The 16,835-nt window shown below is 37.9% G+C and overlaps 1 protein-coding gene across 9 annotated transcripts in view; it reads right to left on the bottom strand.

Moving 5' to 3' along the window:
* LOC137625406 (zinc finger protein OZF-like) overlaps window positions 1-16,835 on the bottom strand; it is a 385,590-nt gene that overhangs the window by 307,659 nt on the left and 61,096 nt on the right. For 3 of the 9 annotated variants that reach the window (XM_068356299.1, XM_068356298.1, XM_068356297.1), the window contains exons 1-2: window positions 14,871-14,988; window positions 7,125-7,171 (exon numbers count right to left, since the gene is read on the bottom strand). The gene's annotated coding sequence lies outside the window, so the exon portion shown is untranslated. Of the gene's footprint in view, window positions 1-7,124; window positions 7,172-7,552; window positions 7,675-14,870; window positions 14,989-16,835 lie in introns of those variants that run through there. The other 6 variants (XM_068356301.1, XM_068356300.1, XM_068356304.1 and 3 more) reach the window with 3 other exon arrangements.

A 16,835-nucleotide genomic window follows, 5' to 3' on the forward strand; every position in this document is an offset into this window, starting at 1 on the left:
GCTTCCTTGGAGGGCGAACCCTGAAGGCCCAAGGAAGCCCAAAGCTGCAAAATATCATTATTAATTACATCAGGAGAAATAATTAACTCCTCCCCCGGAGGAGGAGGAGGAGCGGCCTCGCTATGGGAGGCAACTCCCTCTCCCAAACCCCGAGATCGGTCAACAACAGTACGGCCTACGCTACCACTCGACGGCCTCTCACGAGAGGCCGACCGAGTGAGAGCTTCGGAGGAGGTTTGGGCTACGGAAGAAGAGTCCTTAAGATTTTCCTTCTTCAAAGAAACCTTTGAAGGAAAAATATCCCGTTTGGACTTCTTCCGGCGCCGAGAAAACCTCTCCCACTGGGAGGTAGACCACTCCCTACATTCCATACAAACATTATCACTTTCACACCACTGACCCCTACAATAAGGACATAAGGTGTGAGGATCCGTCTCGATGGGGCATAAGGTGTGAGGATCCGTCTCGATGGAAGACATGAAGGTCCCATAAGGGCGGTCAGGTAACCCAGGGCACTTCCGCATTGTAGAGGCCAACTTCACAACACTCAGAGAAAAAGAAAAAAAAGCAATGATTCATGGCTGTCAAAAAGGCGAGGGTGAAAGCGGACACGTTCAATCACCACCCGAGCCAAAGTAAAAGTGGAGCTACAACACAGGTGTGTGAGGGGGGAGGGTAGCTAGCTACCCTCCCTGACCCCCACTAACTAGCGGTGGGGTAATAATCCCTTGTTAAATTTTTATGGCTCGTCCTTTCAGCTACGCCGAAAGTAATTACCCACTTTAAATAGCATGGTTTGTATTCCACTTACGGAACAAATAGCGATTAAATACCAAATAAAATCAAAATAAGCGAATGCCAATAACCAATTTAGTAGTACATCACCAAGATAACTGCCAAAATTCAGGTTAGTAACGAGTGAATATCCAACGATGTTACCGGCGTGAGCGGCAGAGAAAATCTGAGGAATCGTGGAATGGTTCTAAGTACCTCGCGACAGAGGGCACTGGTGTTACACCTGGCTACTCAATCTGCGAATGTCGGGAGTTTTGAATTTCTGCCGGGATGTCAAGAAACTAAAGCTATATCTATATAACCACCGGGTAAGTCTTTTTTAAAATACGGTAGTTCAGCCGGCATGTTGCCAGCTAGGCCAGTACCTGGTAGCACCGATCCAGTCGGCAAGGTTAGTACCTGGCGGCATTAGCCAACAGATAGAGAGAAAGCATGGAGTGAAGGGCTGCCTTATTAATGTAGCTTTGTACAATAAATAAGGGTGTAGGTATATTTAACCCTACTGCCTTCCTCCAGAATGGGGGTTCAAATGGAAGGGGAGAATGAATCATTCAAGCTTCCACCCAGCCACAAGATCTGTTGCCGGTCGCTGCCGGTTTCAGGGATGTGGAAGGCAGTCCAAGGGAGGACTGAAGAACACTCAAAGGAAAAAAAGGGGTTCTCCCACCGGCAGCCGTCATGGCCTGCACAACCTTTCCCGGAGCCTTGCGTCCGTAGGGGAAAGTCGGAGCGGCTATCAAGCTGCCTATGTAAGAGCCCGGCCGGCGGTATGATCTGCCCAGCAAGCAGGGAGAATGTAGGATGACGGCCCTAGATATGCGATGGCTAGGCTATTGCTAAAGGACAGAGGGGCAGGGAAAGGGTCTTGTATGTAGCGTTAGGAGATGGCGGCAGGATTGCCGCCATTTCCAAGCAAGGGTGAAACTTAGTTTCAACATCGGCTCCATCCTAGGCAGCAGAAGAATGTCTAATCTTCAGCCTAGGGTATGCCGAAACAAGACTTGTCTTCTAAACTGCAGGGGAGAAGGTGGCGGTATGATGCTACCATGTCAGGTGCAGCCTAGGGAAGCAAAGCGTCCTATGCCGGCGACTGTAAGCCGGCAGGGGAGTGACTACTCACCCAGCAGCTAAGCCGTCAGCATAAAGACTGAATACCCTGAGTTACTGTCAAAAATCCAAGCTGGGATACTCACCGGCAAGGGGGGGAGACAGAAAACACTAGCCTAGTCAAGCCGGAGTGAACTACTCTATCGCAAGACCAAGATAGGGTTGTCATAGGCCTATGGCGACACTCGGAGGGAAGGAGGGATTACCCATAAATCTCCTCAGGAGACGAGTATCGAGTCATATAGTTAATTCTAGGAGATATACTATCTCCTGTTGAATTGATAAAATACACGAGGGTAAACAGGAATAATGTACAAAAGTATACTAAAGCACGTAGGCTAGGTAGCCTAGCGCAGGGCGAGATCTCGGCTACCTATATCACCGAGAGCAAGGTCTATAGATTAAGGAGGTCTTCTCAACCCCGACCAAAAATATGAATCTTCTGCGCAGGTACAGACTGTGACGTAGGCAGGACCTCTAGGTGCAGCCAAGGTCTATAGACTATTTCCACCCAAGCATACCAAAGGTCGATCACCCCTTGATCGGGCAGTTGTTTATAAGCAAACGTGGTGTACACTTCCGCCTTGCTGATTAAAGCTGTTTTATAAATAACAAAATGCCCGGTAATTGTGCAGTTTTCGGATGCTTCTCATATAGAGGAAAAAGTATGGATCTCACTTTTCATAAATTCACTAAGGACATCAATACAAGGAAAACGTGGATTCATCTGTGCAAATGAGATCTTATTAATAGGGAAAACGCTCAGATATGTGGTAATCACTTTGAAGCTGATGCATTTGAAAGGAATTTGATGTATGAATTGCTGAATCAACCATTGCCTCGATCTCTCATCAGAATAAAGAAAGGATCTGTACCGACGATGCATTTACCTACAACTGGACATTCACATGCATCACAAGGTAAGAAACCAGTATCGTGTATTGTTGGTTAAACATTAAGATATAAATGACGCTGTAATCAACTTACATAGATTATAATTATTGTATATCCTCTTTATTATTCATTAGTAATCTGGAAATCGCAGAATCAGTTGTTTTCCTCATATGTAGTTGAAATTTTTTTTTTTTTTTTTTATTCCATTTTGCTGTGAAAAAGTACCATTCATAAGTTTTAATTCAGATTTTTACATATTCAATAATGTCAGAAAATTATAATCGCATTGTTCTCTATACAAGTCCATTTTTTTTATTAATTCAATTCTAATTTTAATCAGATACATCCAGGATGGTAAGAGCCGGAAAAAAAAAATAAAAAATAAATAAATAAAAAAAAAAAGTACAAAAACGACTTGTAGATGAAATCCTTAGTCAATATTACGACGAAACAGGGAAGATTTTTGTACAAAAAGTCAAATCGGTGCCCACGATTGAAGATTTGCAACGTATAATTAAGCAACTGGAGAAGGATAGAGTTGATATCAAATGGATGTGGGAAGAATATGAGGTAAAGTGGAAATGTGAAAAAGAGCAGTGGGAAGTTAAAGAAAGCTGTTTTGCTACAGAAAGGGCTAAATGGGAAAATGAAAAAGCTAAATGGTTGGATAATAAGGTCAAGTGGGAAAAAGAGAAAACAGCGATGTACGTTAAGTTTAATGAGATGTATGCATCAGCAACTGCTGTAGTAAAAGCTAATTTAAAGAAATACTTTTCACCCAAACAAGTAGCATGTCTTGTCACTGGAAGTAATATTAATCCTTGGGAAGATGATGATATCAGCAAAGCCTTAACGTTACGCAGTTTGAGTCCAAAAGCTTATAAGTTTTCAAGAGAAGAGTGGAAATTACCTTTTCCTTCTTTATCAACTTTATATCGCTCGTCAAGTAAGATAGCTGTAGAACCTGGCATTTTGGAATCGGCATTCCACTTATTAAAAATAAAATCGGGGTCAATGCTGGAACACGAGTGTCTGTGTGTAATTTCATTTGACGAGTGCAGTGTTGCACAAATTTGGAGTTAACGATAAAGGCCCGGACACTTTGTATGATCCTAAATCCAAAGTACAATGCGCAATAATCAGAGGACTTACGACTTCCTGGAAACAAATTATTTATTATAATTTCGACACTAACATGAAATAAGATTTCCTTTTTAAATTGACTGATTTAATTAGCGAGTGTTTTAAAAGCAATGATATCCCATTACCATACGAAGTGATTAAATTTTTTGTTAGATGTCGTACATTTCTTAGAATTCGTGTTTTAAATAGGAATATTAGTTTATCAAGAAAAGCGCAGAATAAAATGAAAAATCTCGCAACGTGATATAGAACATAACTGAAATATATATTGTGTATATATCATTATTTATTTTATGAATTTAAACTGTCTGTTGCTCGACAAATTTCAGTTATTTACATCATCAGATATTTGTTTGGTTGTTCGAGTGTAATGAAGTTATGTATTTGTAATCTTACTTTTATTATCCTAAAAGAATAAAATATAAATCTTCGAGAAGATTGAAAAATACAAAGCAGAAAGCATGGTTCCTTTATTTTCTTATGAAAGTTCCACAGCTTACTCAGCCACAGCTTACTCAGCCACAGTTAAGTCTGAGTGACGTCATCGCTCTGACCGACCCGACTCCCACCATCCGGCTACCTGCGCACTAAGGTGGCCTGAGAAGACCTCTTATATCTATAGACCTTGACCGAGAGACTAATGTATACGATCGACACATGTAGGAAGAAGAAATTTGTAAGCATAATCACATCTTCACTAGTATAATTGGTGCCTTAATAGCTATAATTCATTAAAGCTGAATACCGGGAAAGTCGTTCTGCTGACTAAATAAAGCATGCATGACGAACGACAACACCCAACATGGCTCCTCCGGTGACTGGCCATGCTCCATAAAACACATTAAATTATACTAATTTCACTGTGAAGCAGGAGCTAAAAATTATACACTGTAAAGATTAAATACTCAACTTTCCAGAGGCAGAAGATGCTGGAGAATGCATGATAAATCCTCTCAAGATACGATCTAGAACGCTAGATAACAAGGAAAACCATCGTATGAAATCGTTACCAAAGAAGGAATGAGCGCCATCTTGGAGCCTCGTAATAGTATGGGAGGAAGGGTAACCTTGGTAACGGCTCCTCTTCAGTTTTGCCCCTCGAAGCGAAAACGCTATTCGCGGTGTCGTATCAAGATATACGTCCCCTGATATTATGCGATATCCTTAAGAACAATTTTAAGGATACTCGCGCCAGGAGTTAGAATTCTGGAGACCTATGGTCAATTCTCTGGGAGTATCACTGTAGCCAAATATCCCTTAGAAAGCTGCCTAAAGGAACCTTCCATCAGGACGACATGGCTTGAGCCCAAAAATACCCTATACATAGCGGAGGGTTTGTATCTACGTCGTAACACATAATGAATTCTCTAAATTTGTAAATGCTTGTCCCAACAACTTACATACTATACTACATACCACTCGGCGCATGAATGTCGGAAACATGGACAACTACTAACCCAAACTTGACCTACAAGCCGTGTCCTTACCTTCCTAATGACCTAACGGGGGGCTAACACTCCCCCGCGACCCCCCAAACACTGTCGCTATCATACAAACACCACAAACCGCCTAACCTAACCTACTACTGTAGTTCCCAAGTCACAAACCCTAGACGGGGGCAAGCCCCTGAACCCCCTTCCTAGGTCTCTCTCCTACATACACAAAAAAAAAATTTAATTATAACTTAACCACATTGTAATAATAAAACAGGGTAAATTTTTATAAGATGGGCAGCACTTTAATTATATCTTAACCATATTGTAATAATAAAAAAGTTACTCGGGATTACCTTAATATTCGTAGATGCTAAGGTCCCGTAGGTCTAAAAACCTTAATGTCCTCGATGCATCAAGCTGATATAGATCAGTAGATGAGTACAGGAATAAACTTAACCACTACAATCAAAGAAAAACTATGGGAACACGTTTGTCCATCACGGCGGTTAGCGTTGGAAAGGCCGATCTCGTGGTTCAGGTCAATCTCGGGTCTCAAGGGGTGGTTATTAAAAAAATTTTTAAATCACGCAGCCAACAAGAGTAGGCCTATAAGCGCACGGAAATGAAAGTTTAGTTTGGGTGGATTATTTAACACTGGCTTAATCAACAGAAACATCTTAACTAGATGTTGGGTAGCCTAACCTTTGGCTGTACTGTATATATATCAAGTTAGTGTTAGGCATAATTTCAGGTCATGTCCCGACGAACTACAATCTTGACATGGGGTTAATAATGTAGATTGCTGGAATTAGCGAAAACATAAGTCCGAACATCAATAAATGTTCAGGCTTGCGCCACCAGCTGATAGGCGTACGGAGTGCCGCCCAACGGGTGTTATTATAGTCAGGTAGGAAGCAATGCTTGGGGGGAAATTAAAAAAAAGAGTAACTTGGCCATGGTTTCAGCGAACGACGAAATATAACGACCTTTCCACTACCTAACAATTCATGATAATTATCACAGCAGTATCAAATGCCACTGTAAAGAACGTGTCCCAAACAACTACAACCCAATAGGAAAGTAAGAATGTATATTGATGGGACAGCATTAAATTGTAAAAATGAACGATTCTTGGCATGGGACGACACGGGCTCTATCCATCGGGAAAGTTTGGAAACTAAGCAGGAGCTACCCATGTCATGGTGCGGATCAAAACAGGACTTTGAAGATTTTCAAAGAGGTGGGCAAAACATTTTTTGTTTTGACTAACTGCCTCAGATTTAATCGTGAAACCTAATGAACTAGTAATGATTAATTGATACATGCAGTTTAAAATCATGTGGGGAACATAGTATTCTTGTAAAATAAAACCAACTTTCCACCATAACCTAACCTACAAGCCATGTCCTTACCTACTTACCTAACAGGGGGGGGGACCCTCCTTACACTGCCGTTTTCTAAGTTAGCCGTAATAATACATACAGGTGTCTGCTATTCTACAAACACCCAAAATATTTAGATAGATACTGTTTATGATTAGAGAATGTGATAGGTTTGTAGATTGGCAGACAAACCCTTGCTCATGGACTAACTTGCTCGACCAAAAAGATATCTGTTGACATAAGATGGTCCCTTGTAAAATTCACCTACATTAATGTGTCATTAGTGATTAGTTCAGAGCTTGGGTATATATATGTACACTTTAATATGACTATTTCGGCATTTTAATTCAAGCAGTCTTGTACTTACCAATCGACAGTCATAGATGCAACTCTTCCCAGAAATGCTTCGTTGTTCTGTAAAGAGAAAATTGTTTTAGTAATTATTCCATAAATAATGGAACCTATCATTATTAGGCAAAGTTCAAGGGAGTTGCTGCCAAGGTAAGTTAGGCCACAGCAATTTCGGTTACAGGTTCTGAGTATAGTTAGGAATAGACTGAGCCTATGCAGCATACCATGATTTAGGTGATACTTCAGCTCTACACTAGACGAGCATACTTATAATCTCAAGTAATACAAGTCTTGGATGGTGGGAGAGAGTTAAGTGACTACCGATGGGGAAGAGTTGCGGACTGAAAGTCACGGCCAGAACTTACTTAAATTTATCGCCTCTACAAAACGTTATAAAAATCGATATCATCGTTTTACCAGATAAAACTCGGAATTTATACTTACAATGCTTACAAGAATAGCCAAGTGAACTTCAGTGACAACGTTGGGCCGAGGATTTGTTATTGTAACCTCGTCGATCGACTCATCAACAAGAGAACCATTTTGTCAACACACATTTGGGGGCGTTCGGTCTTACCAAATATCTATTTCATTTATCTCTTTCAACCATTATTCGTATATTTCATATAAGAAATACTTAATATATTTTAATATTATATTATAATAATCTTCATACCTAAATAAAACAATTTATTTTAATAACTCATAAATCTACATAAATAAAATCATTAGTTCTATAAGAAACTCCTCTCTCGAAGCGATCAAATGAGTTCGCAAAGAGTACGAAAACACTTGAAGCATAATTGCGACTAATACATTTACTTAGAAGGTATAAAACAAGAATTAATGGAGGTTACGAGTGGAATTAAACAGGGTTGCATAAGATAAACTTCATTTTTTTAAACTTAGTACGTATATTGTCATGAAGAAAATAGAAGAGGAAGGAAACGGTTTCAGAAATCTTTACTTTTACTTTTACTTTTTACTTTTAGAGGTTTATTTCTCGCCCTCCATCAAACACAAGGTCTGTTCAGGCGGGCCTTGGTGTATGAAAAAATAATTCCTTTCCAGTTAATATTTTGCTCTGTATCGTTATCAGTTATTTCGCTAGCATTTGTATTCAGGCTTAATAGTTTTCAGGTCACTATTATAACACTTTCTAAAAAGATAAGTCTTCAGGTTTTTCTTGAAGGCAGCCACATTTGTGCTAGTCTTGACATCGAGTGGAAGGTCGTTAAAGAGTCTCGGTGCAGCATAACTGAACGTTCTTCCTCCTATTGCATGATTCACACTAATTTCGAATAGTCTATGTGGGTCATCTGCATGTCTAACTCTTACAGTGGCGCTGGTAGCTTCAGGGTAGGGGATCAAGCAATCACGAAGATATTTTGGCTTATCACCTGTAAGTGCTTTGTGAGTCAACAAGCAAATTTTAAATTCAATCCTAGCCTTAACAGGTAACCAATGTAGATCGATCAGTGCAGGAGTTATTCTCTCCCGAAATTTAATGCCTTTTATCAGTCTAGCCGCCCGGTTTTGCACATTTTGAAGCTTCCTTAGTAGTGTATTGGGCAATTTGTAGTACAGAGAATTGCAATAATCAAGCCTTGATATTACATGACTCACCACTAAAATTTTTGTACTGCCCTCTGTTAAATATTTTCTAATAAATGCTATGTTTCTCAGGTGATAGTTACACACTTTCACTGTGTTCACAATTTGGTCCTTCATTGACAAATTACAGTCTATCAGTACACCCAAATTTTTCACAACAGGCACAATCCCAACATCAGCATCACCAATTTTTATACTTTGAATTAACTGGTAATTCTTCAAAGCCACCCTTGTGCCAAAGAACATACATTCTGTTTTATCATCATTTAATTTGAGCTTTTTCCTCTGCATCCATGTTTTTATTTCAGTCATTATCTCATCAATTTTCTTCTTTGTATCTTGTGTTGTTGAAATTGAGAGGTAAAACTGAGTATCATCTGCATATAGTTTAAAACCCACTTTGTGTTTTTTCAAGATGTGTGATAGCTCGATAGTATATATGTTAAACAAGATAGGGCCCAGGACACTACCCTGTGGTACACCCTTCATAAGAATTCTCTCATTGGATCGGTTTCCAGAAACTTCTACAATAGTCTTCCTGTTCACTAAGTAACTTCGCAAAAATTTCAGTGCTTCCTGAGTCACTCCAATAGACTTCAAGTCGTCAAGTAAGTACTCGTGCACAACAGTGTCAAAAGCAGCACTAAGATCTAACATAATTAAAATTCCACACTTTCCCCCATCAAGAAGACCTATCATATCATTCATTATTGAGCACAAAGTAGTTTCTGTAGAATGATTAGCTCTGTAGGCCGATTGATTTTCCGGGAATACCTGTAACTCGTCAATATGCGCCCACAATTGCTCACTTATGACTTTTTCAATAAGCTTTGACATGTAGGATAAATTTGAAATGGGCCTATATGAATTTAGCTCGTTTACATCACCTTTCCCTTTGTAAATTGGTTTGATCAACGCAGTTTTTTCACAGCTAGGAAAACAGGATTGCGATATACTTAGGTTAATTATGTTCAGGTAAATATTATATACGACTTGTTTGTTTGGAGCTTCACTTATTGAACTGTTTGGGAAAGGGTCGTTTCCACAATATGTATTCTTCATCTCTCTCATAACCTTTAACAAGTCGCACATATTTATCTCCCTAAATTTTATTAACTTCTTTCCCTCTTTCACTGGCATAGCTGACTGTCCCTCCAAGTGATTTTGGGGGAAGCCTCTATAGATTTTATCAATTTTTTCACTAAAGAATATAGCAAAACTCTCTGCACAAACATTATCAGGCAAGACATATTTTTTCTTTAATCCCATCAAATCATCAAGGTTTTTATGAAAGTCCTTCATGTTATTAGTTTTTTTACATTCGCCGTTGTAGAATTTTCTTTTTGTTTTTTCTAACAGGATGTTATAGTCATTTCTGGCCTTATTATATAGATTTCTGGCTTGTAAGGATTTGGCTCTTTTCCATCTACCTTCCATCTTACGTCTGTGTCTTTTTGCCTTTAATAGTTCACTATTATACCATCTAACATTTTCGCGTACCACTATTTGTTTGTTCTTTATGGGACACATGGTATCGTACATTTTTCCAAAATTGTCGTTGTATTTCTTGGTATAGCACCCAACACATTCTATGTCTACCATATGTTCACATTGTGTGTTCACACAAGACATTTGCGCTACACTAGCTTCAATAAAATTCTCAGCATCAAAATTTTCCCGTTCCCTATATGTGATCCATTTTTTCAATACTCTGGTGCAATTTATATTAACATTAAAGGTGATGAGTTTATGTGTTTTTGAGATCTCAAAGTCTGGTTCCACTTCAAGGTTTTTTATTAGGTCTGAGTCTTTTCCACATATGACCAAGTCGAGTGTATGACCACCTACTGACGTTGATACCAAAACACTGTTTATTAAATTAAACATCTCAAATACTTCCTTGAGTTCTTTAGCCTTATTATCATTTTCATCATCTACCCAACAGTTGAAGTCTCCACCAATTAATGTATTTTTAATATCGTCCACCACACCCACAAGAATACTAAATTCTTCAATGAATTTAGTCATATTACTCGCTGGTGGTCTATATAATGATATTATATTCAATACCTTATTGTTTCTTGTCAGTTTTAAACAGATATATTCAAACGTTTCAAATACCATTTCATTCATGATAGAAACCCTAGAGAAAGTTTTCGACACAAAGACACCCACTCCTCCTCCAGTTTTGTCCTTTCTTGGTACGTGATAGAAATCATGAGTACACGGTGTCATCTCCTGAATCTTTGAGTTATCACTAATATTTCCCTGCAACCAAGTTTCCGTTAATAAGCATAAATCTAATTCCATCTCGTTAATAAGATTTCTAATCTCTAAGGTTTTATTCCCCACCGATTGAATATTTATCAGACCACACTTAACCAATGGGCTAGACTCCATGATCGGTTCTATTTTTTATCCTGGTAAGCTCCTCCTTGTATACCTTACAGTTATCATCATATGTCCTATGATTCGTATCATTGTAATTCCTCATTGTGCAGTTATGACACTTTAACGTATTTACATTACAATCCGTGGTTCGATGATCCTGGCTACACTTGGCACATACCTGAGTCTTGCTACAATTTTCAGCAGAATGACCAAATTCTTGGCATTTATAACACTGAAATACATTGTAGGAATCATAGATTTTACAGCATCCTCCAAGCGTGGTATATACTCTATCATCTCTTTTACGGAAGACTTTCCTGATAGTTGGACTACACTTTATAATGACATGTAATTTACCGCTTTGTCTTGATTTAAACTTCCTGATCAATTTAAAGTCTTCTTCATTTTCACATATATCATTCAACCATTCATTCTTCTCCATTATACTGGCAATTATATCATCTTCATTTTCATCAATATTGCAGACCTTGATCTTCGGTTTAAGTAGATCCTTTTTATCTACTTCTACCTTAATGTCATTCTTGACCTCTTCTAAGTCATTTTTAGCCTTTTCTAACCCAGTTTTATCCGCAAAATTAACTACCAAGTGGCCTTGTTTAGAGGTTTTGACCTGTTCGACATTCGTGGTTATCTTCTTCATGATAGTTTTCTTGATATCTGAAGCCTTCTTATTTTCCTCCGTAGATTTTATAACCAAAGTGTTTCTTGATTTCAACTTACTTGCATATGTAGTCTTGGTCACATTCTCTTTTTCATATTCCATAAGTTTCTCTTTCAGCTCGACAATTTCTTGACGCATATCCATGTATTGAGCAGTTATCATATCCATAAAACCAGACATCTGTTGTTGTACATTTACCTTCATCTCCTCTATGATGATGCTTAGTCTCGTTATGTCATCAACACATGCAGACTCAACACATTTTGGACATTTATAAATGATGTTCCTGCTTTTTAAAAGAGTACTTGAACCATCCTTTAAATTAGAGCAAGCTTTTTCATCATGGTACCATCTTCGGCATTGGTCGCATTGCATCCCATCATTGACATAGGACTCACAGTGCCCACACATGCCATGATTGCCTCCGTCATCACATTCTTCATAAGCTGCTGCCATTATACTTTCCTCCCTTCCTGTGAGTACCTCGTCAATTTCATTCATAAATAGACCGAGATCATTCACGGGATTACGTCTTCCTTTTCGTTTTCTAAGGAAAGACATATTGAATCATTATTTCAATGAACTTTTCAAGTAGCCCCACCCCAACGCAAAAATGCTGGGTCAGGCCTTTCACTACAGACCTCACATACAAGGAAACCACTGATTTTTAGCACTATATTTCACTAATGTCAACACTAGCAAACACCCACAAAGAGATTTTTCATAGTACAAACAACGAAATACACAATGATTCCGTTTAAAGCCAGATTCGATACAGAGCACTGAAACACACGTCCACACCCGTACGTGTCTAAAGAAAATTTTTCAATTAATAAAGGTAGAATCCTTATTTTTTGCAGATGATGCATCAATAATTGCACAGGATATACATAATGCAAAGAGTAACATCCAGATATTAGTAGAAACTGATAAAAGATGTGGGTTAGAAATTAATAAAGAAGAGTAGTAATATTATGATTTACAATATGAAAAAAAGCCAGATAACATAGAGGGAATCAATGTAGTAGAAAGTTTGACATACTTAGGAATAAAGCTAGACAATAATAGGAATATATTTAAAACTCAGAAAAGGGTAAAGATGGAAAAGGCACAAAAATTAGCTAATCTTAACATATTCAGCAATAGAGAAAAGTTGCAGTAAAGTAATGATAGGAAAAACGATTTGAAAAAGTATTGCTTTACCATCTATTTTGTATGGAACAAGTATTATTAATCTAACAGAAACTGAAATAGAGAAACTACAAAGAATAGAGAATGGGGTATACAGGAAGATTTTAGGTGCCACTAAAAGCACAGCTGAAACTACTCTAAGAGGGGAGATGGGTGCATCCTCTATGAAAGCAAGGGTGATGGATGGGAAGCTGCAATACTTAAATCGTACCCTGAATGGAAAGAAGGAAATACTGAAAATAATTATCCAGGATATTCAAGAAAAAGAAGGAAGATGGTGGAAACAACCTGCAAAGTATTTGAAAGAATTAAGTTTAGGCATAAGACAGAAGAAGAATGAACAAGGCAGAAATAAAATCGGAAACCAGAAAGTGGGATACTGAAAAGTAGAAAGAAATAGAAAGTAAAGTGAGAGTTAATATATGACAATACATTTGCTTCAGTGATATTTCTTTAGGGCAAGAACAAATATGTTAAAACTAAATAATAGAAAAAAAAGGAATGAAGTAATTGAGCTATAACAACCATACGAGGAAGCATTAAAGAAGTTAGTAGGATTATTTTTATTTAGTGAAACAAATATAGAAAAGAATAAAGAAGTATTAAACCTGATGTGGAAGAAGAGACAAAACAGTACAAGAAGATAAACTTTGGAGGCGCCGCTGTAAGGGATATGCCTCACCCAGAACCTGAACCTGAGCAGTGACATAAAAGGACAATTTTTTTTTTCGTAGTTTACAATTTTTCAAGTTTAAGAAAAAAAATAATTCATTATTTGTGTAGTTTCGTATGATTTATGATATAAATATGATGGTAAACGACAAGGTTTTTACGATGAAGAGAAAAATGGATGTTTTGGTCGAGATTAAGGGATTATCTTCGAAAATTTACAAAGAGAGAGAGATGAGAGAGAGAGAGAGAGAGAGAGAGAGTAAAAAATGCAAGCTGTGCTGTCTGTGTAGGAGGTTACTAATGATAATGAATTTTCTGAAGCAGATACGCACTTTGCACCTACTACGCTTCATCTAGTAGTGTGCTCACAATCACAGTGTTGTGGAGAGAACAACGAGAAACCTGGAACCTATGCAAGACAGGAGACGAAATGGATACATTGAAGGAATGGTACTGAATAAATGAAAATTTATTCGTTACAAAGGGAAATAGGAGGTTAGAAATTACAATCAGATCTTCGCCATATTCAGAAATGTATCGGAAAGGAATAGATTCTGGAAATGACTTCCGAAAAAGGTTTGAGAGTTGTGTGCTGGTTGAGCCCCTTTTCAGTCATGCTACCTTTCATCCTTTACTTGTCTGTAGGTGTTTAATAGATGTAGGCCTATAGGTAGGTGTCCGTCATGATGAAGTTTTAGAAGATCCTAATCATTATAAGGATTAAACTAATAATCCTATTGATCTTCTCTTTAATGAGAAGTCAAAGTCGACGCCCTTACTATAGTTATCCCTACATGCAATTACACCAGATTCCCAATCGAATTATATCTTATTAATTTGAGAAATGTCATTTGCAACGTATTACTAATCAGGTATCTGAGGAATTTTGTCCTTCAACTCCTAATTCCAATTGAGGAAAGAAAAGCAAGATTTCCCCAATCGAATAATAAGAAGTTTCATTGTGCCTTGAGTTGAATGGTACTAACCTTGCTTTGCTTGCAACACAAAAGCCTGAGTTCGACTCCAAAAGAGGGTAACAGCATTTTAGGGCATTTCATAGGAACAAGGTGTAGCCTAGTATTACTAAGAACAAAAAGAGAACACCAAAACACAAGTGATACAGAGTATGAACTCAATCACAATAAAAGTTTTTACGTGTTAGAATTATCTAACTCGAATCAATTAAAGGCAAGTCTTTATGTTTCAACTTACCTGCACTATCTCCAAGAACAATTTCTTCTTACTTTTCGAATTTAATATTCTTAAATTCACTCTTTAATGGCTGGAAAAGAACACCCGTTCTCTTTGTCCGGCCGGTTCCGCAGACTATGAAGTGAACTCCTTTTCGGACCAAAACTTATCATCAACTCCGTTTTCTTTCAATTAGAATACAAAAAGGGGAAAGTTAAGAATCTACATTTACTATTAACAAACGGCAATCATTCAGTTTACTTTTCGCCCATAAACGAACACCAAAAATGAGGACAAAAAGTAAGAAACAAACGAACTAGTCAATTCGACTATTATCCCACGAATGCAATTACAATTCTCCAATCAACTATTTCTACATAAGTACTTGAGATCGTGCACCGAAAGTGTAAGTAGAAGGTCAAGAAATGGGTAATATTAGCGTAAGGCCCTTGTTTTCAAACTCAAACAGTTGGGAATTGGTTGGTCGTTTCTTAGCATCATTATTGAAATTTCTAAGTCTGGTCTCAAAGAGTTGTTGTTGATGGGCACCACAGTGAGTATAGGAATATGGTATCTGGTGTTCCTCAGGGCAGTGTTCTTGGCTCATTACTTTTCATACTATATACACATGACATGTGGACTGGCCTAGAAAACAAGCTTGTTGCATATGCAGGTGATACTACTCTCTTTGCATCAATTCCATCTCCTGAATGTAGATCTGGGGTTGCTAAATCTCTTAACAGAGATCTAGCTAAAATTAATGCATGGTGCAAATTATGATTGTAGGTAAGTCAAGGACAGTGGGTCCTCAATATCCGAATTTCAGCATTGATAATATTTCTTCAACTCTGCATGACTTTCAAAATTTTATGTGTAATTCTCGACGGCTAATTTACTCTTTAGAAACACATTAGGTCTGTGTCTTCTTCAATTGCACAAAAAAAAAATTAGCTTATTGAGAAACTTTTAAGATTTTCGGTGATCACTTTATTCTGAACTAGTGTTTTAGTTCTTTGAGTCTACCTTGTTTCGAATATTGTTCTTTTGTCTTGTCTTCAGCCGCTGATTCTTATCTAAATTTGTTGGACAGAAACTTACGGTCTATGAAATTTCTTATTCCTGATCTAGATATCAATCTCTGGCACTGTCGTTCAATTAGTTGTTATATATGTTGCATAAGATTTTTCATAATTCTGACCATCCTTTACACTCAGATCTTCCCAGATAGTTCCAGCAAAGAATCGTTTACTGTAAATTATGTGAATAAAGTTATGTTTGCTTATCAGGTGGTTGTGTCAAAAATTGGCGGAGAGATATTTTCTTGGAGTGGTGATTTCGTGGGGTGGAATTTTCGTGGGGAGAATTTTCAGAGTGGAATCCTCGGGGTGGGATATTACTTGGAACCACAAACACACACACACATTATATATATATATATATATATATATATATTGAACTATCTTATACTGTATATGTATCTGTCTCATATCTAACCTTTATGTTATTTCTATGTAGCTGATAAAAGAATAGGAGGTAAAATGTCTTCATTTTCATACCAGCAATGCAGTGTCTCTGACAGCAACGTCTTAATCGTAACCGAGAATTGAAGTAACGAGACAACAGCAATATAATGCTCCAGATGGTAAACCTCTTGTTCATTCTCTCTAAGCAATGGCTACTACCCATGAAGTAATCATATTTCACACAGGCAGAGACGTAATTACATTATATACGAATGACTTCTAATTACATTTTCTCCAACTGAAACGCTATCCCCACCTCTCTCTCTCTCTCTCTCATACCTGGTCATCAGATGACTACTCTCTCTCTCTCTCTCTCTCTCTCTCTCTCATACCTGGTCGTCAGATGACTACTCTCTCTCTCTCTCTCTCTCTCTCTCTCATACCTGGTCGTCAGATGACTTTCTCTCTCTCTCTCTCTCTCTCTCTCTCTCTCATACCTGGTCGTCAGATGACTTCTCTCTCT

Source organism: Palaemon carinicauda, chromosome 32, assembly GCF_036898095.1.
Source record: "Palaemon carinicauda isolate YSFRI2023 chromosome 32, ASM3689809v2, whole genome shotgun sequence".
Taxonomy (NCBI): Eukaryota; Metazoa; Arthropoda; class Malacostraca; order Decapoda; family Palaemonidae; genus Palaemon; species Palaemon carinicauda.